The sequence below is a fragment of the Bison bison genome, unplaced genomic scaffold, assembly GCF_000754665.1.
Source record: "Bison bison bison isolate TAMUID 2011002044 unplaced genomic scaffold, Bison_UMD1.0 scf7180017864374, whole genome shotgun sequence".
Lineage (NCBI taxonomy): Eukaryota > Metazoa > Chordata > Mammalia > Artiodactyla > Bovidae > Bison > Bison bison.
This window is the reverse complement of record NW_011494946.1, coordinates 5,871,166-5,894,258: the sequence shown is the minus strand read 5'-3', so window position 1 is coordinate 5,894,258 and position 23,093 is coordinate 5,871,166. Positions and strand designations below refer to the sequence as shown.

The 23,093-nt window shown below is 44.0% G+C and overlaps 1 protein-coding gene across 1 annotated transcript in view; it reads right to left on the bottom strand.

The window, feature by feature from the left end:
• The window catches only part of COL6A6 (collagen, type VI, alpha 6), a 174,649-nt gene extending 151,648 nt beyond the window's left edge, over positions 1–23,001 (bottom strand). The window contains exon 1 of the mRNA XM_010856743.1: positions 22,684–23,001. The gene's annotated coding sequence lies outside the window, so the exon portion shown is untranslated. The remainder of the gene's footprint in view (positions 1–22,683) is intronic.
• Positions 23,002–23,093: the final 92 nt, after the last annotated feature.

The following is a 23,093-nucleotide window of genomic DNA, read 5'->3' as shown; positions in this document are numbered from 1 at the left end:
GGAGTAGTTGCAGCAGAGACAGCAGGACCCACAAAGTCTAACATGTTTAGTGTCTGACTCTCTACAGAAGAACTTCACCAACCTTTGCCATACACCTCTGCTACTCAGAGTGTTGTTCTCAGTTCAACCCCTGCAGAACACCCTCAAAGGCTGCTGGAAATGCAGAATCCCCAGCCCTAGTGAATCAGCCTTCAGTGTAACAAGATCTCCAGGCAATGTGTATGTGCAGCAAGGTTTGAGAAGCCCTGCCCAGTGCCCTCTGACCACTGCCATTCTCTCTGGTCACCTTTTGGTTTTGAGCATCTCCATATATGTGTGTGTGTGTGTGTGTGTGTGTGTGTATTTAATGGAGGATAATTGCTTTACAATGTTGCGTTGGTTTCTGCTGTTCAATAACATGAATCAACCATAGTATACATATGTCCCTTCCCTCTTGAACTTCCTGCCTATGTTCCCACTCCATCCCACCCATCTAGCTTGTCACAGAGTACCAGGTAGAGCCCCTTGTGTTATGTAACGACTTCCCGTTAGTTATCTAGTTTACATACGGTAGACTGTATGTTCCATGCTCGTCTCTCCACTCATCCCGCCTTTTCCTTCCCCTACTGTTTCCACAAGTCTGTTCTCTGTGCCCGTGTCTCTACTTCTACTCTGCAAATAGACTCATCAGTAACATTTTTCTAGATTCCATATATATGCATTATTACATAATATTTGTTTTTATCTTTCTGGCTTACTTCACTCTGTATAATAAGCTCTATGTTCATCCACCTCACTACAACTGACTCAAATGGAGGAGTAATATTCCATTGTACATATATGACCACAACCTCTTTATCCATTCATCTGTTGACTGACATCAAGGTTGCTTCCATGTCCTGGTTATTTGTAAATAGTGCTGCCATTGGGGGGTACATGTCTTTTTCAGTTATGGTTTTCTCAGGGTATGTGCCCAGTAGTGGGGTTGTTGGGTCATGTGGTGGTTTCATTCCTGGCTTTTTAAGGAACCTCCAGACTGTTTCCCAAAGTTGCTGTTGTTGTTCAGTCTCCCAGTTGTGTCTGACTCTGTGACCCCATGGACTGCAGCAGGCCAGGTCTCCCTGTTCCTCACCATCTCCTGAAGTTTGCCCAAGTTCATGTCCATTGCGTTGGTGATGCCATCCAGCCATCTCATCCTCTAATGCCCTCTTCTCCTTCTGCCCTCAATCCTTCCCAGCATTAGGGACTGGGACTCCAGTGAGTCTAGCATTAGGATTCCAGTGAGTTGGCTGTTCACATGGGATGAGCAAAATACTGGAGCTTCAGATTCACATCAGTCCTTCCAATGAATATTCAGGGAATATAATATAATACAGGAAATATTGATTTCCCTTAAGATTGACTGGTTTGTTGTCCAAGGGACTTTCAGGAATTTTCAGTACCATAGCTTGAAGGCATCAATTCTTTGATGCTCTGCCTTCTTTACAGTCCAGCTCTCACAACTGTACATGACCACTGGGACGACCATAGCCTTGACTATATGGACCTTTGTTGGCAGAGTAATGTCTCTGCTTTTCAACACACCTTCTAGGTTTGTTATAGCTTTCCTTCCAAGAAGCAGTTGTCCTGACTTCTCCATAGACACTGCATCAATTTACATTCCCACCAAAAATGCAAGAGGGTTCCCTGCTGACTCAGTGGCAAAAAATCTACCTGCCAAGCAGGAGATGCAGGTTTGATCCCTGGGTCAGGAAGATCCTCTAGAGAAGGAAATGGAAACCCACTCCAGTATTCTTACCTGGGAAATCCCACGGACAGAGGAGCCTGATGGGCTACAGTCTACTGGGCAGCGAAAGAGTTGGAACAACAGTACAAAAAGGCTCCCTTTTCTCCATACTCTTTCCAGCATTTAGTGTTTGTAGATTTTTTGATGCTGGCCATTCTGACTGGTATGAGGTGATACCTCACTGTAGTTTCTCTGACCACTTAAAATTTTATTTATTTAATTTTTGGCTGTGCTGGGTCTTTGTTGTGGCACTCAGGCTTTCTCTAGCAGCGGCAAGCGGGGGCTACTCTGACTGCAGTGAACAGGCTTCTCACTGTGGTGGCTTCTCCTGTTGCAGAGCGTGGGCTCTAGAGCACAGGCTCAGTAATTGCAGCTCATGGGCTCAGTTGCCCTGCAGCACATGGGATCTTTGTGGAGCAGAGATTGAACCCGTGTCCCCTCCTTTGGTGGGCAGATTCTCAGCCAGTGGACCACCAGGGAAATCTGTCTGGCCACTTTTCTGCTCTCTACCCTTCCTTTTGCTAAGTCCTCATCCTCCAGGTCTTTATTGCAATCCTCTTTTCTTAGGGAGGTCCTCTCCTGTCCTCATAAATTAAATCTCCTTTGTGACTTTTCTGCCATGGCACCTTATTACTTTTCTTCATAACACATCACAAATCTGTGTTTAAACCTTCATTTGAGTGAATATCTGATTCATGTCTGTCCCCCTGCTAGACTGGAAGCTTCACAAGGGTGGAGGCTAGGAATCACGGCATGAGAAAATGCTCAAAAAGGTACAAATCACTCTGGGTGGTGCTTCCAAGAAGTGGCAATGGAAAGAAGAATGTGGGCAATGTTGGAGGCGACCTGGTGGATATAAACCAAAGGAATGTCACTCACCATCTGGTTCAACAAGATTAAGTCATTAGCCACTGTAGTCGCTAATCTACAGTACACTCTGAAAGAAGTTCAAGGATGAAGAATAGGAACAGATATTCTGTGCTTTGGGGAAACAGGCCAAAGAAGACTTTAGAAAATTAGATATATTTTAGGAGAAATTTCTATGAACCCACATCCTTACATCTTCCCATACCTACAAAAGCACTAACTGAAAAATCTTTAACTGAAAAATGTGTTCCTTGTAATTAGCAGTGACCTTCTACTGAGGTGCATTTTGGGTTGCATGTATTCTTTAACCAAAATCACACTACATTGGCCTGTACCTCCCAAGCCTCATATCTTCAGAGCAGTTCCTCAGAGCTACTAAAAAGCTATCTTGCAGGCTATAGTCCTCAGTAAGACACTCAATAAAACTCAACTCAGAGTTTTTAGGTTGTGTGTGTGTTTTCCCAGTCAACATGGAAAATAACAGAACCAATTACTGTGCAGATCAGGAAGGGTACCGTGTAGAACCTCCTGGGTGAGGCGCAGCTAGGTTAGATCTAATTTCTTCTCTTTGTATTCCAGGGTTAAATATTCATATTCAATCACACGGCAACACTGAAGTGCTTTGGTAAAGCTACACAGAGCAGAGAGTAAGGATCCAATTTTACCAGCTGTTCATTAAATGAAATATATATATATATACACATGTACATATGTACATTTCTGTAATCTCAGGAATTTGATTAGAAAGGCAGAGGTCCAAGGATGTGATCACTGTTTGAGAAAGCTACATTTCAGGCCACTTTTCCCTTCCAAGTGAACCAAAGAAACTCTTAATTGGATTCTGTTCTTTTTTTCCCTCTTAATCACAACTTGCCTCAACTGACTTTTATTCCAAAACGCCCTTGGGGAGTGAACATTTTTGAATGGCTAACTCCTTGTATGAAGATTAAGCACGCCAGTTGCTCTTGTCTGAAGCTGTAGCATTTTTTTTTTTTTTAAAAAAACAGCTCAAGTCCAGATGGCTTAGGCTGACCTCCTTCTGGTCTGAGGCATAACACTCACCGATAATGAGACAAAAAGATGTAAATGAACTTATTTCCAATAGAGAAACAGACCCACAGACATAAAAAACAAATGTATAGTTGTGAAAGGGGGATAAATTAGGAGGTTGGAATTAACATATACAAAATAAACAACAAAGACCTCCTGTACAGCCCGGGAAACTATACTCAATATTTTGTAATAACCTATAAGGGAAAATAATCTGAAAAGGAAGCTGAGCTGAATCACTTTGCTGTACATCTGAAACTAACACAACACTGTAAATCAACTATACTTCAATAAAATACAATACAAATAAATAAATAAAACAAAACATACTAAGATAAGGTCAATTATTTTTTCCTGCAGAAGAAAACAAGCTCAAAGAAAGAAAGAATGTCACAGACTCAAGTTGCCTCAATAGAGCCTCACAAGGGTTACTAGAACAATGCTGCTGCATTGTGTGGAGTCTCCCATCAGGAGTATTTGAAGTACATTTGGTAACCCCTTCCTCCCTCAAGTAAAAGAATGCAGAGTTTGGAAGGGGCTCCGCTGTACAAGGGAAAGTAGCTTGCATGAAGAAGGTGGAAAAGTAGGTTCTAGTCCAGACTGAGAGACCTTTTAGACCGATCGTGTAACTTCAACTCTCAGAGACTCATTTCCGTCATCTGTAAATTAGGTAGTTTTAATATACTTATTTGGCTTCCCTGGTGGCTCAGATGGTAAAGTGTCTGTCTGCCTGCAATGTGGGAGACCCAGGTTCGATCCCTGGGTTGGGAAGATCCCCTGGAGAAGGAAATGGAAACCCACTCCAGTATCCTTGACTAGAAAATTCCATGGACGGAGGAGCCTGGTAAGCTACAGTCCATGGGGTCGGAAAGAGTCAGACACGACTGAGCCACTTCACTTCACGTCAGTATACTTATTTATTCATTCATTTTTAAACGTGAGGCCCTGTGTAGGCAGCAGGTGGGCAGGGGGTAAAGCCAGATGTGGTCTTCATCCTTGTGGACCTTCCAACCCACTGAGAGAGCGACGTTCTCTTGAAAGAACGACACCAATAAGTGTAAAACGGCAGCGGTGTTATGTGCTGAAAAGAAGACGTTTCCCTGAGGCTCCGCAGCCCATCCGTCGGTGAGCCTGCCAACAGGACCTGCAAATCTAACCACTCTTGCCGCCTCCTACCCAGATCCACGCCGCCACTGCCTCCTGCCTGGGCTATGACGCTAGCAGGTCTCCGTGTTTTGACTCTTGCCCTTCTTCATACTTTCTTTAGGCGTTAGGCAGGATGATCTTTGGAGACCATACATTTGATCCATATCCCATGTTCAAAATCTCCAATGACTTTCCACGAAGCTTAGATTAAAACCCTGTATTGCATGCATGGGCCACAAGTCTCTAGGACAGAGGGCATGCCCCCTGATCTGATTTCGTCCTTTTTACACTCCCTCTCATTACCCACCTTCAGTCACACTGGCCTCCTTTGCTTTTTCTCACACCCATGTTGTTCCTGTCTGGAAATGTCCCTTCTCCCTCAGGCAATCTTGCTTTGCTCCCAAGTTCACTCAGCTTTCTGCTCAAATGTCAGCTCCTCCTGAGATGCAGGAGATGGCCTTCCTGACCACCCATCCGAAATAACCTCCCATGTCCTTACTGTCACCACTTCCCCATTAAACACCTGTTTTTCCCTAGCATTTAACATGTTTGTTGACTTTATTACTTATATTCTCCCTGGAGGTAAGACTTGGCCTATCTTGTTTCCCAGCACCTAAAATAAGGCTAACACATAGAAAGACACTCAATAATTATTTGTCAAATTATCATACACTGGGATGACATGTAATAAAGAGAAATGATTAATTCAGAGGTCAGGAAAGGCTCTCTTAAGGGGCTGCTGTTCAAGGTGATATGTGGAGGAATGGTGAGAGTTAACCAGGCCAAAAGGAGTGTGTTAGGGGAGGATGGTTTGTGTCAAGGTCCTGTGGCAGAAAGAACAAAATGGTCATGGAGCCAAAAGAAGTCCAGTATGACTATAAAACAGAGTGAAAGGGAGCATTTGTTGAGGCTGAAAAAGTAGCCAGGCCATGCATGAATCTGCAGGATCTACTATTGATTTTTGCTTTTATCCCAAGATTAGTGGGAGGACATTATATATATTAATTGTGGAGATGGATGGGGGAGAAACAATCACTTCTGTTACAAAACATGTGGGCATGTATGCTAAGTCGCTTCAATTGTGTCTGACTCTTTGTGATCCTATGGACTGTAGCCCACCAGGCTCCTCTGTCCATGGGCATTCTCCAGGCAGAATACTGGAGTGAGTTGCCATGCCCTCCTTCAGGGGCTCTTCCGGACCCAGGGATCGAACCTGCATCTTTTACATCTCCTGCATTGACAGGCAGGTTCTTTACCACTAGCTCCACCTGGGAAGCCCAAAACCTACTTGAAATAATTTGTAAGACCCATTTTTGCTCTGAAATTTTTGGATCCTATGAAAAGTCAAAGAGCAAAATGAGAATGAGCTTTAAAAATATTAAACAAAGTCAATTTCAATGACCAAGATTCAGTCCACTGAAAAGCAAAAGAAAGAGATAAATGAAAACCAAATAACATTGAGTCAGAATTTCCCTTTATCCTGAAAAACCCGACTTATGAATTATTATTTGGATCATGCAGGGATCTAAGTTGAGTGTCAGCATTCGAAGCTTCTAGGCTTTAGAAGCAAACATTTTCTAGAGGACCCAGCAGAATAGACAGGTAGCAGTGGCTCTGACATCATGAATTCAAATACCCCTCAGGCCAGTGTGATTTTAAGAAATTCATGCACTCAGACACTCATCAGTGAAAGGGGGATAATGATAGTACCACTTTTCATATTGAGTTGTTGTGGATGAAATGTGATGATGCATATAACATGCTTAATAAGTGATAAGGTAACTGACATAGAGTATCCATCAGTTCAGTTCAGTTCAGTCGCTCAGTCGTGTCCGATTCTTTGCGACCCCATGAATTGCAGCATGCCAAGCCTCCCTGTCCATCACCAAGCCCCAGAGTTCACTCAGACTATTTCCATGACATAGAGTATTGGAGATCCACTGTGTGAAAAAAATCTGGAGGCAGCCATCTCTTTCTACCTGGGTGGTTCTAACCTTGTCACCTATTGCTCCTGGATGAAGCTGGTTGGACAGCTACAGCTCTGCATGCAAGGTACACATCTTTCTCAGCTGGGAGTTACAGACATACAAATATGGAGTCATAGTCTCTTCTTGTTCCTTGGATAGCTGTTGATTGAGACAACAGCAGAACATCCATGCCTAATTGCAGCTTTCTTCATGAAGAAATGGAAAGAACTAATGGAGCAAGAAATAAATAAAAGAAGAAAAGAGATACATAAAACCTTCAGGCTTTGGGGAGGAAAAAATCATCTATCTAAAGTACTTTGCATCTAGGGATTACATAAATATGGATTTATGAAGTGGGTCTCAAATGTAGACAATGCTGTAAACCATTAATTTACCCATTTTTCTCAGTATAATGATTGTTAATTACAAATGGCTGAAGTGAAGTGAAGTGAAAGTCACTCTGTCGTGTCCAACTCTTTGCAACCCCATGGACTATACAGTCCATGGAATTCTCCATGCAAGAATACTAGAATGGGTAGCTGTTCCCCTTCTCCAGGAGATCTTCCCAACTCAGATTGAACCCAGGTCTCCCGCATTGCAGGCGGATTCTTTACCAGCTGAGCCACCAGGGAAGCCGGTAAATGGCTAAGTGTGCACAAGTTTGGGGGATGTACAGAAATAAAGAGCATTCATAAACTTTGTGTTTCAGGATGGGGTGGGCATCCCAGGCTCAGCAAACTTAAAAACTGGATTGCCAGAAAAATAAACAACCCAATCAAAAAACGGGCCAAAGAAATAAACAGACATTTCTCCAAGAAGACATACAGATGACTAACAAACACAAGAAAATATGCTCAGCATCACTCATTATCAGAGAAATGCAAATCAAAACTACAATGAGGTACCATCTCATGCCAGTCAGAATGGCTGCTATCCAAAAGTCTACAAGCAGTAAATGCTGAAGAGGGTGTGAAGAAAAGGCAACCCTCTTACACTGTTGGTGGGAATGCAAACTAGTACAGCCACTATGGAGAACAGTGTGGAGATTCCTTAAAAAACTGGAAATAGAACTGCCTTATGATCCAGCAATCCCACTGCTGGGCATATACACCAAGGAAACCAGAATTGAAAGAGACACGTGTACCCCAATGTTCATCGCAGCACTGTTTATAATAGCCAGGACATGGAAGCAACCTAGATGTCCATCAGCAGATGAATGGATAAGAAAGCTGTGGTACATATACACAATGGAGTATTACTCAGCCACTAAAAAGAATATATATGAATCAGTTCTAATGAGGTGGATGAAACTGGAGCCTATTATATAAAGTGAAGTAAGCCAGAAAGAAAAACACCAATACAGTATAATAATGCATATATATGGAATTTAGAAAGATGGTAACAATAACTCTGTATGCGAGACAGCAAAAGAGACACAGATTATAGAACAGTCTTTTGGACTCTGTGGGAGAGGGTGAGGGTGGGATGATTTGGGAGAATGGCATTGAAACATGTATATTACCATGTGTGAAACAGATCGCCAGTCCAGGTTCATTGCATGAGGCAGGGTGCTCAGGGCTGGTGCACTGGGATGACCCAGAGGGATGGGATGGGGAGGGAGGTGGAAGGGGGGTTCAGGATCGGGAACACATGAACACCTGTGATGGATTCATGTCAATGTATGGCAAACCAATACCATATTGTAAAGTAATTAGCCTCCAATTAAAATAAATAAATTAATATTAAAAATAAACTGGATTGCCATAGACTTAGGTAGGTGTGCCAAAGCAGTAAGTTACCAAATAATATTTAAAAGTCTTTCTTAAAGAACTAAATACAGAGCTACTATAATATTTATAGTTTTCAAATGATAGTTTTCTCCAAACATATTCCAGGAGTGGGATCCTGTAATCTAATGAAAAGTCAAACAACAAACTGACAATGAAATTTTGAAAATATTAATCCAAGTCAATTTCAATGAGTTTCTGTCCTGTAATCCCACTCCTGGGTGTATGTCTGGAGAAAACTATAATTTGAAAAGATATGTGCTCCCCAATGTCCTTGCAGCACAATTTACAATAGCCAAGACATGGAAGCAACCTAATGTCTGTCAACAGGCAAACGGATGAAGAAGATGTGATAGACGTCCCTGATAGCTCAGTTGGTAAAGAATCTACCTGCAACACTGGAGACCCTGGTTCAATTCCTGGGTCAGAAAGATCCCCTGGAGAACCTCTGGAGAAGGGAAAGGCTACCCACTCCAGTATTCTGGCCTGGAGAACTCCATGGACTGTATAGTCCATGGGGTCACAAAGAGTCAGACACAACTGAGCAACTTTCACTGTCACACAGACACACACACACACACATATATATATATATATACAATGGAATATTATTCAGCAATAAAAAGAATGAAATAATGTCATCTGTAGCAACATGGATGAACCTGGAGATAATGATACTAAGTGGAATAAGTCAGGAAGAGAGAGAGTTATCACATGCTATCACTTGTATGTGTGGAATCTAAGACACAACACAAATGAACATATCTATGAAACAGAAATAAGTTCACAGATGTAGAGAGTAAAATATGGTTAACAAAGGGAAAAGGAGGGGAGGGATAAAGTAAGAGTTGGGGATTAATATACACAAACTACTAAATAAAATTAATGAACAGCAAGGACCTACTGTATAGCAGAGGGAACTAACTCAGTATCTTGTAATAATATATAATGGAACACATGTATACCTGTGGCGGATTCATTTTGATATTTGGCAAAACTAATACAATTATGTAAAGTTTAAAAATAAAATAAAATTAGAGAAAAAAAAGATTCTAAAAAATCTATCTGTATGTATGTATGACTGAATCACTTTGCTGTATACCAAAACTAACACAGCATTATAAATCAACTGTATTTCAAGAAAGTTTTAAATAATTAAAATTAAAAATAAAAGTCTTGAACATGTGCAGATACATAGCTCTTGAAGGTGCTTTATTATCCTAATTTTTACCCAAATTATATATTTAACCACTTTTCCATTACTTAAATATAAAAAGTTTTTTGCCTTAATCATTGCCCAGTGCAAATCTGTTAATTAATTTAGTGCTTGCCTCCACCCAGTTACATCTACAAATGTGAAACTGGGTTTGTAACGATTTTCAGAAATTCCTGGAAGCCCAAGAATGAGAGGCTTAATGGTGTGTTTCAAGAACAATGACAGCAGTCCTGGAGAAGGGGGAAACTGAGGAGGAATTGCAGTGGAGAATAATATTTTAAGGCAAAACTCTTGGAAAAAGCTCCTCAGTTTAGAAACTGGATTCGTGGCATTAACCCAGGAAATGCAGATCTTGAAGCTGGAGGAGAAGGATTATTTGGAAGAAACTGTGTGTGAGGGAATTAGGTACCTTATTTGTTATTATATCACTTTCATTTCCAAGCACACACTTCACCTAGGGTTTGAAAGCAAGATAATTTTAGCTACATGGTACTTTCCTCCTTCTGGCTCCCACCCAAAGCCCATCTATCAGAGCGCCCTTTAAACTTAGGCATCCTGGAACATGGGCTTTACCATCTCAGAATATCACAGGCTCAGGTCAAGCATAATGCTTATCTTGATGAATCTAAAAGAAAAGTCTTCTGTTCAGTCAGTCAGTCAGTTCAGTCACTCAGTCGTGTCCAACTCTTTGCGACCCATGAATCGCAGCACACCAGGCCTCCCTGTCCATCACCAACTCCCAGAGTTCACTCAGACTCACGTCCACTGAGTCAGTGATGCCATCCAGCCATCTCATTCTCTGTCGTCCCCTTCTCCTCTTGCCCCCAATCCCTCCCACCATCAGAGTCTTTTCCAATGAGTCAACTCTTCACATGAGGTGGCCAAAGTACTGGAGTTTCAGCTTTAGCATCATTCCTTCCAAAGAAATCCCAGGGCTGATCTCCTTCAGAATGGACTGGTTGGATCTCCTTGTAGTCCAAGGGACTCTCAAGAGTCTTCTTCAACACCACAGTTCAAAAGCATCAATTCTTCAGTGCTCAGCTTTCTTCAGTCCAACTCTCACATCTATACATGACCATTGGAAAAACCATAGCCTTGACTATACGGATCTTTGTTGGCAAAGTAATGTCTCTGCTTTTCAAGATGCTGTCTAGGTTGGTCATAACTTTTCTTCCAAGGAATAAGTGTCTTTTAATTTCATGGCTGCAGTCACCATCTGCAGTGATTTCGGAGCCCCCCAAAATAAAGTCTGACACTGTTTTCACTGTTTCCCCATCTATTTCCCAGGAAGTGATGGGACCAGATGCCATGATCTTCATTTTCTGAATGTTGAGCTTTAACCAACTTTTTCACTCTTCTCTTTCACCTTTGTCAAGAGGCTTTTTTAGTTCATCTTCACTTTCTGCCATAAGGGTGGTGTCATCTGCATATCTGAGGTTATTGATATTTCTCCCAGCAATCTTGATTCCAGCTAATGCTTCTTCCAGCCCAGCATTTCTCATGATGTACTCTGCATAGAAGTTAAATAAGCAGGGTGACAATACACAGTCTTGACGTACTCCTTTTCCTATTTGGAACCAGTCTGTTGTTCCATGTCCAGTTTTAACTGTTGCTTCCTGACCTGCATACAAATTTCTCAAGAGGCAGGTCAGGGGGTCTGGTATTCCCATCTCTTTCAGAATTTTCCACAGTTTATTGTGATCCACACAGTCAAAGGCTTTGGCATAGTCAATAAAGCAGAAATAGATGTTTTTCTTGAACTCTCCTGCTTTTTCGATGATCCAGCAGATGTTGGCAATTTGGTCTCTGGTTCCTCTGCCTTTTCTAAAACCAGCTTGAACATCTGGAAGTTCACGGTTCATGTATTGCTGAAGCCTGGCTTGGAGAATTTTGAGCATTACTTTACTAGCATGTGAGATGAGTGCAATTGTGCGGTAGTTCAGTACCAACTAACAAAATCCTCTCAACCTCTGTGTTTGGATAGGATTTATACTTTAGATGTGAAAATGAAAATTCAGAGAGGTTATGTGACTTGCCCTTTGTCATCAGCTAGTAAGGAAGCCCCGATTTCAGTTCATTTATTCTACAGTGGATATTTATTATCTAAGAAGTGGTTAGTACTGAAGATAACCTGGTGAACATGGAAGACACAGCAATCACAGTTCAGGGGGAATGGTGGGAACTCAGGGTACAGTAAGGACTCAGGGAAGGGTATCTTACCTAGTAGGCAGGACTCAGTAACATTTTCCCAAGGAATGGGCGTGTTAGCTGACCCTAAAGGGAGAGAAGGGGTAAGCCAGATTTAAGTCCAGAGAGTACTGTTCTAGGTCGAGAAAATTCCAAATGTTAATGGCAGGAGGTGAGAGAGCAACGTCTCCTGAAGGATTGGCCGTGGTGGCAAAGAAATAGGCAGGAGACAGGAAGAGGTGAATAAAGGTTGGATAGTGGGGGATTTTCAACCATGACAAGGATTTTAAATTTAAAATCCAAAGGCAATGGAGGATTTTAGGCAGAAAAAAAGTAAGAGCGGGCAGTTTTAGGGAACTCACTTGAAGCTGAAATATGGAAAATGCTAGGAGAAAGATCAGAGCAGGGAGGTGGTCAAGGAGGCAATTGTGGTCTGGGTGAAAAAGAAAATGGTGTTTGGGGACCAAGAGCAGAGATGACAGGGAGGATGGAGAGGGGTTTGCCGAAATCAATGGGAAACAAATGGCAGGATGTAGAGACTGATCAGATAGGACTGAGGAAGACTCGGAAGAAGAACAGGGCTTTTAGGCTGTTTTGGTGGAAGATGTTTGGACAGTTAGATGTCTGGGTCTGAGTTCCATGGAGAGGTCTGGCTTGGGTTTGGAGGTGGATTAGTAAGTAACTGGGAAATGTGATGGTAAGTTTCATGTGTCAGTTTGACTGAGCTAAGAGATGCTAAGGGCTTCCCAGTTGCCCCTAGTGGTAAAGAGCACACCCACCAATGCAGAAGACATAAGTGATGTGGGTTCAATCCCTGGGTCAGGAAAATCACCTGGAAGAGGGCATAGCAACTCACTCCAGTAGTCTTGCCTGGAGAATCCCAAAGGCAGAGGAGCTTGGCTACAGTCCATAGGGTTGCAAAGGGTTGGACACGACTGAAGCAACTACGTGTGCAAGAGATGATGAAACATTACTTCTGGATTTGCCTGTGAGGGTGTTTCCTGTAGAGATTAGTATTTGAATTGACAGAATGAATAAAGAAGATAACCTTCACCAAGGCAAGTGGGCATCATCCAATCCACTGATGGCCTGATTAGAACACAAAGTCAGAGGGAGGGTGAATCTGCTCTCCTTCTTGAGCTAGAAAGTCCATTTACTTCTGCTGCTGGATACCAGAGCTCTTGATTCTCAGGCCTTCAGACTCAGACTGATGACACCACTGACTTTCCTGGGCCTCGGCTTGTAAATGGACTTTTCAGCCTCCATAATCATGTGAGTCAATTCCTATCAATATCTACTTCTACCTATCTCCATATCTCCTATGAGAGACCACTACCACAGGAAAGAAATGGTGACCAAAGCTGTGAGCAGGTAGGAACATCCACCAGAAATATTAAGACACTGGTCCCATTCTGCGGAGCATGGGTTTGAGCCACTTCTCATAACCCCTGGAAGATGCTATGTCTCTAAAGATGGGATCACACTGAGCCTTTGCTGATATCTCCCTCCACAGGCTCCTGACACTGTTCTCAGAGAGCTTATGGGAATTCAGGATCAGGTCACAACCAACAAGCCAACTGACCCAGATACAATTGAAATAGCACTAGCTGGGGACAAAATTCTGTTCAAAATCCTGTGGAAAGCAAGAATTCTATTCTTGATTCATGTGGGGAGAGAAAAAATTAGCAAAGATGATGTGTTCAGGCCCTCTGAACCCACAGTTTGTAAATATGACTATGTAACGGCTGAGAGCCTTTGTAGGGCTGCACAGGAGCATCATGAGGTACTTGTTTGGTCACGGGTTGTGTGTGGCGATGCTGTGCTTTGTTACATCTGCTGCTATGGCTGCTGTACCAGCCAGAGGAGAACAACTGTGTCTGAAGTTCCTCCTCTCATTTTCTTCCAGCCTCTTAGCTTGCACCTTGCCTACCATGGGTTCAGTTGAATAGCACACAACCATGAGGAACAGTGAGAACAATTGGCACAGTGAGCAGGGTCAGCGATACAATGGGCATAGTCGGCAGGACACACAGAAGGTAGAAGAGTCTAAGACTCTGCTGGATGGCGGAAGCCAGTGGCTGCTATACAGCATGTGGTACCTGGTGGCCAGGGTCTTTTTGGTGTGGGCCCTGGTTGAAGACTGGGAGGTGGTGGACTGGTCACCAAACAGCCTTGAGAAGGTGTTACAGGGGGTGAATTCCCATTTGCTGGACAGAGTGGCATACTGCCACTGGAACCAGGGGGTGGGTGTTCCTGATTGCCTTGATGGTGAATATGGACAGTGAGCTCTGTGACGCTGCACAAGGGCACACGTTGCAGAGACAGGAGGAAGGCTAGAGCATTGCACATGCATGCTGGAGCAAGAGGCATTTGGCTTTGAGGAGCCCAGTGCCTTGGACTATGGGGTAATGAGGGATGATGACAAGGAGCACTGTGAGACCACCAGTCCCCACTTGGCAGTGAGGACTGTCACATAGCAGAAAGTGAAGCATGAGCAGCCAATGGTTCAAGGAGGGCATCCCCAAGGGGCCCCCATTGTGACTGAGTTCATGACATATCGACCATATACTCAGGCGGAGTTGGTTGACTGGGGTAAGCAATTTTGGTGAAAGCAAGGGGAGCCATGGCATCTTGGCTTTTGTGACTCTGGGACACAGGAGTAGGCCCAGAGCTTGGAGGGGGGGGGGGGCGGGTTGTGGGTTCTCACTGAGAAGGAACAGCATGTGAGATGCCATTTTGAAAGTGTGAAGACCCCAGAGGGGGCCCGAGCTGGCGGGGGCCCCAGCTGGGTTATGCAGATGAAAATATGGACTGATTTGTGCGAAGGTATACTATAAAGGCTATGTCTTATGCAGACATAGGACTTCCCTGGTGGCTCAGATGGTAAAGCATCTGTCTACAATGCGGGAGACCTGGGTTCGAGCCCTGGGTCGGGAAGATACCCTGGAGAAGGAAATGGCAATCCACTCCAGTACTATTGCCTGGAAAATCCCATAGACAGAGGAGCCCGGTAGGTTACAGTCCATGGGGTCACAAAGAGGCGGACACGACTGAGCCACTTCACTTTCACTTTCACTTTCTTATGCAGAACATTGTACTGTAGAGGCTGTGTCCTAAGATGGAGATTTAGAATAGTATACTGAGAAGGCTGTGTCCTATGTAGAACAGTGTACTGTGAAGACTGAGTCCTATGATGTAGACAGTGTACTGTGAAGGCCGTGTCCAATGTAGAACAGTGTACCGTGAAGGCTGCGTCCTATGTAGAACAGTGTACCGTGAAGGCCATGTCCTATGTAGAACAGTGTACCGTGAAGGCCGTGTCCAATGTAGAACAGTGTACCATGAAGGCTGTGTCCTATGTAGAACAGTGTACCGTGAAGGCTGTGTCCAATGTAGAACAGTGTACCGTGAAGGCTGTGTCCTATGTAGACAGTGTACCGTGAAGGCTGTGTCTTATGTAGACAGTGTACCGTGAAGGCTGTGTCTTATGTAGACAGTGTACCATGAAGGCTGTGTCCAATGTAGAACAGTGTACCATGAAGCTGTGTCCTATGATGTAGACAGTGTACCATGAAGGCTGTGTCTTATGGAGACAGTACTGTGAAGGCTGCATCCTGTGGAGACAGTGTACCATGAAGGCTGTGTCCTATGATGTAGACAGTGTACTGTGAAGGTTGTGTCCTATGTAGACAGTGTACCGTGAAAGCTGTGTCTTATGGAGACAGTACCGTGAAGGCTGTGTCCTATGGAGACAGTGTACCATGAAGGCTGTGTCCTATGATGTAGACAGTGTACTGTGAAGGTTGTGTCCTATGTAGACAGTGTACCGTGAAAGCTGTGTCTTATGGAGACAGTACCGTGAAGGCTGTGTCCTATGGAGACAGTGTACCATGAAGGCTGTGTCCTATGATGTAGACAGTGTACTGTGAAGGTTGTGTCCTATGTAGACAGTGTACCGTGAAAGCTGTGTCTTATGGAGACAGTACCGTGAAGGCTGTGTCCTATGGAGACAGTGTACCATGAAGGCTGTGTCCTATGATGTAGACAGTGTACTGTGAAGGTTGTGTCCTATGTAGACAGTGTACCGTGAAGGCTGTGTCTTATGTAGACAGTACTGTGAAGGCTGTGTCCTATGGAGACAGTGTACCATGAAGGCTGTGTCCTATGATGTAGACAGTGTACTGTGAAGGTTGTGTCCTATGTAGACAGTGTACCGTGAAAGCTGTGTCCTATGTAGACAGTGTACCGTGAAGGCTGTGTCCTAGGTAGACAGTGTACTGTGAAGGCTGTGTCCTATGATGTAGACAGTGTACCGTGAAGGTTGTGTCCTATGTAGACAGTGTACTGTGAAGGCTGTGTCCTATGTAGACAGTGTACCGTGAAGGCTGTGTCCTATGTAGACAGTGTACCGTGAAGGCTGTGTCCTAGGTAGACAGTGTACTGTGAAGGCTGTGTCCTATGATGTAGACAGTGTACCGTGAAGGTTGTGTCCTATGTAGACAGTGTACTGTGAAGGCTGTGTCCTATGTAGACAGTGTACCGTGAAGGCTGTGTCCTATGTAGACAGTGTACCGTGAAGGCTGTGTCCTAGGTAGACAGTGTACTGTGAAGGCTGTGTCCTATGATGTAGACAGTGTACTGTGAAGGCTGTGTCTTATGGAGAACAGTGTACCGTGAAGGCTGTGTCTTATGGAGACAGTGTACTGTGAAGGCTGTGTCCTATGTAGACAGTGTACCGTGAAAGCTGTGTCTTACGGAGACAGTACCATGAAGGCTGCGTCCTATGGAGACAGTGTACCATGAAGGCTGTGTCCTATGATGTAGACAGTGTACCGTGAAGGCTGTGTCTATGGAGACAGTACCGTGAAGGCTGCATCCTATGGAGACAGTGTACTGTGAAGTCTGTGTCCTATGATGTAGACAGTGTACCGTGAAGGCTGTGTCTTATGGAGACAGTGCTGTGAAGGCTGTGTCCTATGTAGACAGTGTACCGTGAAGGCTGTGTCCTATGTAGACAGTGTACCGTGAAGGCTGTGTCCTAGGTAGACAGTGTACCGTGAAGGCTGTGTCCTATGATGTAGACAGTGTACTGTGAAGGCTATGTCCTATGGAGAACAGTGTACCGTGAAGGCTGTGTCTTATGGAGACAGTGTACTGTGAAGGCTGTGTCCTATGTAGACAGTGTACCGCGAAGGCTGCGTCCTGTGTAGACAGTGTACTGTGAAGGCTGGGTCCTATGGAGAACAGTGTACCATGAAGGCTGTGTCCTGTGTAGAACAGTGTACTGTGAGGGCTGTGTCCTATGATGTAGACAGTGTATTGTGAAGGCTGTGTCCTCAGATTTAGAAAATTGATCATATGGATGAGCTGTGAATGCCGTAAAAAGAAAAATCCCCAGCTTGAAGGGTTGGGCCCGGCTTGTGTGGTTCCATAGTAATAAAATTCCACAGGAGTGCAGTTGCCTCTGCAGAGGCTTTCCTGCACTCTCCCAAGGACAGCCAGTGGACTGGACTTGGCCATGGCAGACAAAGGCGCTCCACATGCAGTGGGTGGCTCTTCTAACCCCGTGAGGGCAAGGACTGCAACATGCGTTCCTTGCGATGCCTGGCATTGAGTTTCGCTATGTGTTGGGGATGTAACTGTTCGCTGTTGTAGCCTCTACTGCTGTTGCGGGATGTGTGCTCAACTGGCGGCATTGTGTGCTAGGAGGATGCTACAGAGGGCAGAACCTACATAATCTGTGGGACAGGAGACCCTGAAGGGGCAGAGTGTGGGGAGAGAGAAAATTAGCCAAGACAGCATGTTCAGGCTCTCAGTCATGCCTTATAAATAATGACTGTGAAACAGCTGAGATCATTTAAAGCACCGTGCATGCATGTCACAGGCAGATTCTTTACCTGTGAATAAAGAATCCGCCTGCAATGCAGGAGACCCAGCTTGATCCCTGGGTTGGGAATATCCCCTGGAGCAGGGAATGGCAACCCACTCCAGTATTTTGCCTGGAGAATTCTATAGACAGAGGAGCCTGGCGGGCTACAGTCCATGGGGTTGCAGAGTCGGACACGACTAAGCGACTTTCACTTCACTTCATGCATGCCACAACGTACTCGCTTGGACACAAGTTGTGTGTGGTGATGTTGTGTTACATATGCTGCTATGGCTGCTGCACCAGCCAGAAGAGAATAAATGCATCTGCAGTTCCCATGGCTCCTAGCAAAAATGCTAAGAAAACTTTCAGCCTCTCAGCTCGCATCTTGCCTACCATGGGTTCAGCGAATAGTGTACATGGTGAGAAACAGCAAGACAGCTAGCATCACAAGCAGGACGAAGAGCAATACAATTCACTTTTTGGCTAGGATACAATCTACAGAATACTTAGGGCTAAAACACTGCCTTTACTGAAACCTTGAACAAGCACGTGGTAGGTTGGGTTCCCTCAAGGCAGAATCTAGACAAGAATTTGTGCAATAAGTTTATTGAGGAGAGGATCCCTCCAATCACTAGTAGAGGGGCAGGGAGGTGAGACAGGGAGCCAGGTTGAACTGTGAATGAGCAAGTGGGTTAGTGTTCTGGGCAGCTGGAGCTCATCCCCTTGGGCACCTCAGGAAGAACATAAAGATCAGACCTCAAGAGTGGCCTCCCCCAAGGTGTGAGAAGCCAGAGGATACTTATTCACCAGCTTTCATCAGCTACTGGGTAAGGGGTTGCTCCCAGAGTACTAACTTCCAGGCCCCTCTAGCCTGCTCTGCATGAGTCAACCATGCTCCCAAGGCCAGAGAAAACCCTCAAGGCCTCCAGGGGGGCTTGACATAAGAAGCCTGCAGTGAAACGCCGAATGCAGAAGGGGCATGCACAAGGCTCTGATATCCTCTGCCAGCCAGCGGAGAAGAGAAAAGCCTGGGCATCAGGGAAATCTATTACAACACAAAACGCCATCTGCCCAGAGACATGCATACATAAATGGGATTGATCATAGTGTTATCCACACCTACTGACTTATGGTGAGGTGGGGTACTGAAAGATAGCACATGGGCCATTTGATACACTCTGGTATTTTTTTTTCCCCACCAAACAAACATCGCCAAATATGACTCTGACTCGCCCAGAATCTTCAAAGTTCTATTGTATTTGGACTCATGCAATGGAGAATTTCAGTCATAATATCTTGCCAGACATTCATCAAGTTGTTTTTAAAGGACTCAATAAGTGATTAGCTTATGGGTTTTCAAGCCAACACAAATGCCTTTGCCAACTAACTCTGGCAAAATCTTTCCCCTCTTAAGTTTAGGATACAGTACTTAAAGCACTGCAAAAACATGTTTGAGTCAAATCAATACCTCATCCTTAACTATAAATGGCTAAAATAATGGTTAAATGTATATTTATTATCTCTTTGTGACTTAAGGGGAATGCTAAGGCTTGAGACAGAGTTGGTTTGGATGCTTTATTTTTCTTGCCTCCTCTCCATCTTTGTAGCATTTGGGGGAAAACTTTCTTTTCATGGCAAAATTAAATCAGCAAATTTCCTGAGGTTTGCTATTTGGAATCATAAAAAGTGTTAGTTTTTAAGGTTATCTCAGTCAATCAAGATGACTCATAAAGGTAAGATTTAGAATCTTCTTCCCGATTCTTTTGTCTGGATTTTCTAAGTGCAACTGCTCCAGATTTACATGAAAAGGGTACTTCAGCCAGACTCTTTCACTAAAATTGCAAAGTGACTTAAAATTAGTCATTGATTTATCAAATATTTCTTGAGTACCGACTAAGTGCCAGGTACCGTGGGAAACATAAGGGTTACAAGAGCCACAGGAGACCTTTCCTTCTGTGCATTGCTTATGTTAGCCAAACAGTATCCATTTTTTCTCATGGTATCTTCATCCAAATTTCCCTGTCAGCACCCTGGGGTCACCCCAAGAAAAGACAAGTTTGGAAGGCGGACGAGGAATCTGGATAAGAAGCAAGACCAAATCTTTCTAACTATTATTTCTTCATTGAAAAAAGTTTGGCCTTGACTGTTCTGTAAAGCATCCTGTACACTTTCTAAGTTTTCCTTTCCCTTGAAGAACTGAAGGTTGCTTTATAGGCCTTCAATTTAAAATTCTGAAAATGTAAACCTAATACCTTTCTGCTGAAAGTAGAAAGATATTTTTGTTACCACAAAACCATTATCCAAAGACACTAAAACAGTGGGTGCATTTTTCAAAGTCTTTGACCTGCAGGCACCACTGGACTTTTCTAGAAAATTTCCTCTAACTTGTAAAGCAGAAGAGGCAAAGAGACACGGAACGAATCAGAACAGCCACAACTCCCAAACAGCTCTTTCGGGATGGCAGCATGCCTGAGTGACTGGTCTTTCCTTAAATGATCTCCACCAACGGGAACACTTCCAGGTGGAAAAGGGAGATTACAACGTTGGGTGAGCTATGCATGTCTATGAATCATGTTACAATCATCTTACACTCCATGGCAACAAGGTATTTCAGTGAGCTCAAAATATGGACTAAAATTGGGCTCAATGATAAACGAATTATTGGGAACACTCCTAGGGGCCTTGACCCTTAAGAATTCCCACTACCATCACCATCACCCTCACTTATTGATCATGTGTACCTGGCATTTTATAAGAATCTTTTTTTTCTTTCCTCACACATCCCTGTGAGGTACGTAGGTATCATGCTCCCTGTGACGGGTGAGAAAAGACTCAGAGAGATTAAGCGGCTGTCCAAGCTCTTCTATGGACTTCCCTGGTGGCTCAGCTGGTAAAGAATCCACCTGCAATGTGGGAGACCTGGGTTCGATCCCTGGTTGGGAAGATCCCCTGGAGAAGGGAAAAGCTACTCACTCCAGTATTTTGGCCTGGAAAATTCCATGGACTGTATAGTCCATGGGGTTGCAAGAGTTAGACACACGACTGAACGACTTTCACTTCACTTCAAGCTCTTCTATAATTTGAATCTGGATTCTTTTCATAACAAAGCTTATCCACTTCCTACTTTAAACAGCAAAGACAAGAAACAACAAAAAGATCAGGACAAGAGAAAAAAAGGTTTTGTCCAACTTTTGATCACCCTGAAGAAGTCTTATATTCATGACATTTATAAAAGAAGCATAGAACAATCTGATCTTCATACTTATTTCTCGGGACTGTAAGAATGAGTGATTTTTGGTTACATATACACCCTCATTAGTTGGGATCACTTTTATTTATTTGTAAATTGTATACCTGGCAATGGTATATTCTTGAGAAATTTCAGGGACAGTAGATATTTACTGTCAAAGAAGGTATTTTCAGTCATTTTTAATACTATTGTATTAGCAGGACTACATAGAATACCATGTATATTGATGCATAATGCACCAACTTTTATCCACAGTGCTTATAATCTGACTTTTGTTTAGTGTCTTAATTAGTTGCTCTTGGCACTGTCCATGTAAATAGATTTAAAAAAATTCATTCTTGATAAACATTCCAAATATCCAAACTTTCTTGCAATTTGGACTATCTGAAGGGATGTGAAAAGTGCAAGTTGCAAGTATATTTAACAAAGGTCTTTTCTGAGAATTGTTTCACAAGAAAATTTAGTAAAAGTAGATGGTTTTTCTTGATACAGAAAAGGTTAAAGATGATTCTTCAAGGATTCGTCACCTAAAGTCTTTTATGTACACCATAAAATTTGATTTCACATGATACAGCTGCCTTTTGGACAGTTTTCTAATCCAGCCTTTTGAGTAGAAGATAAGCTTCCCTTTCAGGTTTCCTTTGCACTTCTAATATTTTGGAATAAAATGTGGAAGGAGAGAGAAAGCTGATAACTTCCTTTATAAAGGAAAACTTTTAAGGCCACCTATGTATTACACAATGCCATACTGGAAAGTTTTATCTTAAAATAGTACTCATCAAATAGATCCTTCTTTTAAAAAAGCAATATGACTGCAGATTTGGTTAACTGCAGAAATTCTTAATGAAAGACTTGTAACAGCCTTCCTGTCTTAAGCCTCATGATTTTTACAGACACCTCAGCTATTGCTAATCGACATTACCATCCTAGTCCCCTATGGAAACCTTTCCTCCAACTGACAAAGGCCACCTCTAATATCTCTATAGAGTAGACTTCTAAAAAGAGAAATGAGAAATCTTTATCACAAAGGACACAGAAGAAAATAAATCACTTCCTAGAGCCAATATTTTTCCTCTTCCCGCCTGCCTGCCCCTACCCGCTCCCCGCTGACATCATTTGCACAGTTGACGCTGAGCCAGTAAGCTGGGGTTCCACTCATTGTAGAATGTTACTGGGCATTCATAAAAGGGCGGATTTTTTCCCCCGTCTTCTCTCCTCCCTTCAGTCAACAATAAAACTTCAACCAACTTTAATGAATGTGGGTGACTGCAGGAGCAAACGTACAGGCAGGGTCTGAACGAGCTTAGAAGGGACTTTTCTTGACCCCGGCTGGTTATAACCTCATTCATTCATTTCCCGTGCCGTCCCGGGTATCTGCCACACTCCAGACCCTGTGCTGGGCGTGGGGACACTGTTAGTGGAGCAGTCGTGCGGTGGGGGACAGGGAGCCGGGTGCAGAGAGCGACCCGAGTGTGCTGTGCGCGCTCCAAGGGGAGGATGCGAGAAAAAGTCGCAATGAAGGGCAGCGAACGCTGCCTGGAGAAGGTGGAAACAGAAGAAGCGTGTTTGAGCTTCTTACCTTCGTTTCTTTACCGGGGTCCTCACGTAGTCCCTTGCATCCGGCGCGTCCCTTCCATGCAACCACTGACCACTTGCCAACCTAGTTTTGGCTCTGGTCGGTCCAGCTAACCGCGGCTCCAGCACTTACCTCGGGGAAACGTCCTCGCGGTCCCCGGCCCTTCCCGAGTCTGGGCAGATCTCCTTGCAGCGCGCGAAGCAGAGCGCAAGGCACCCGCGGGAGAGCAGTGCCCAGTGCCCCCCGCCCGGGAGACCCGCGGTGACCGGGGAGACCCTGGCAGGGACGGAGGCGGCGCGGGCAGCCTCTGGCCTCCCGGTGTCCCACAGGCGGGCGTTAGCTCCCAACCCCTCTTCGCTGCTATATAAACGCTTCTCCCCGCCCCGAGCCGACCCTTACCCGCCCCGGCGGCC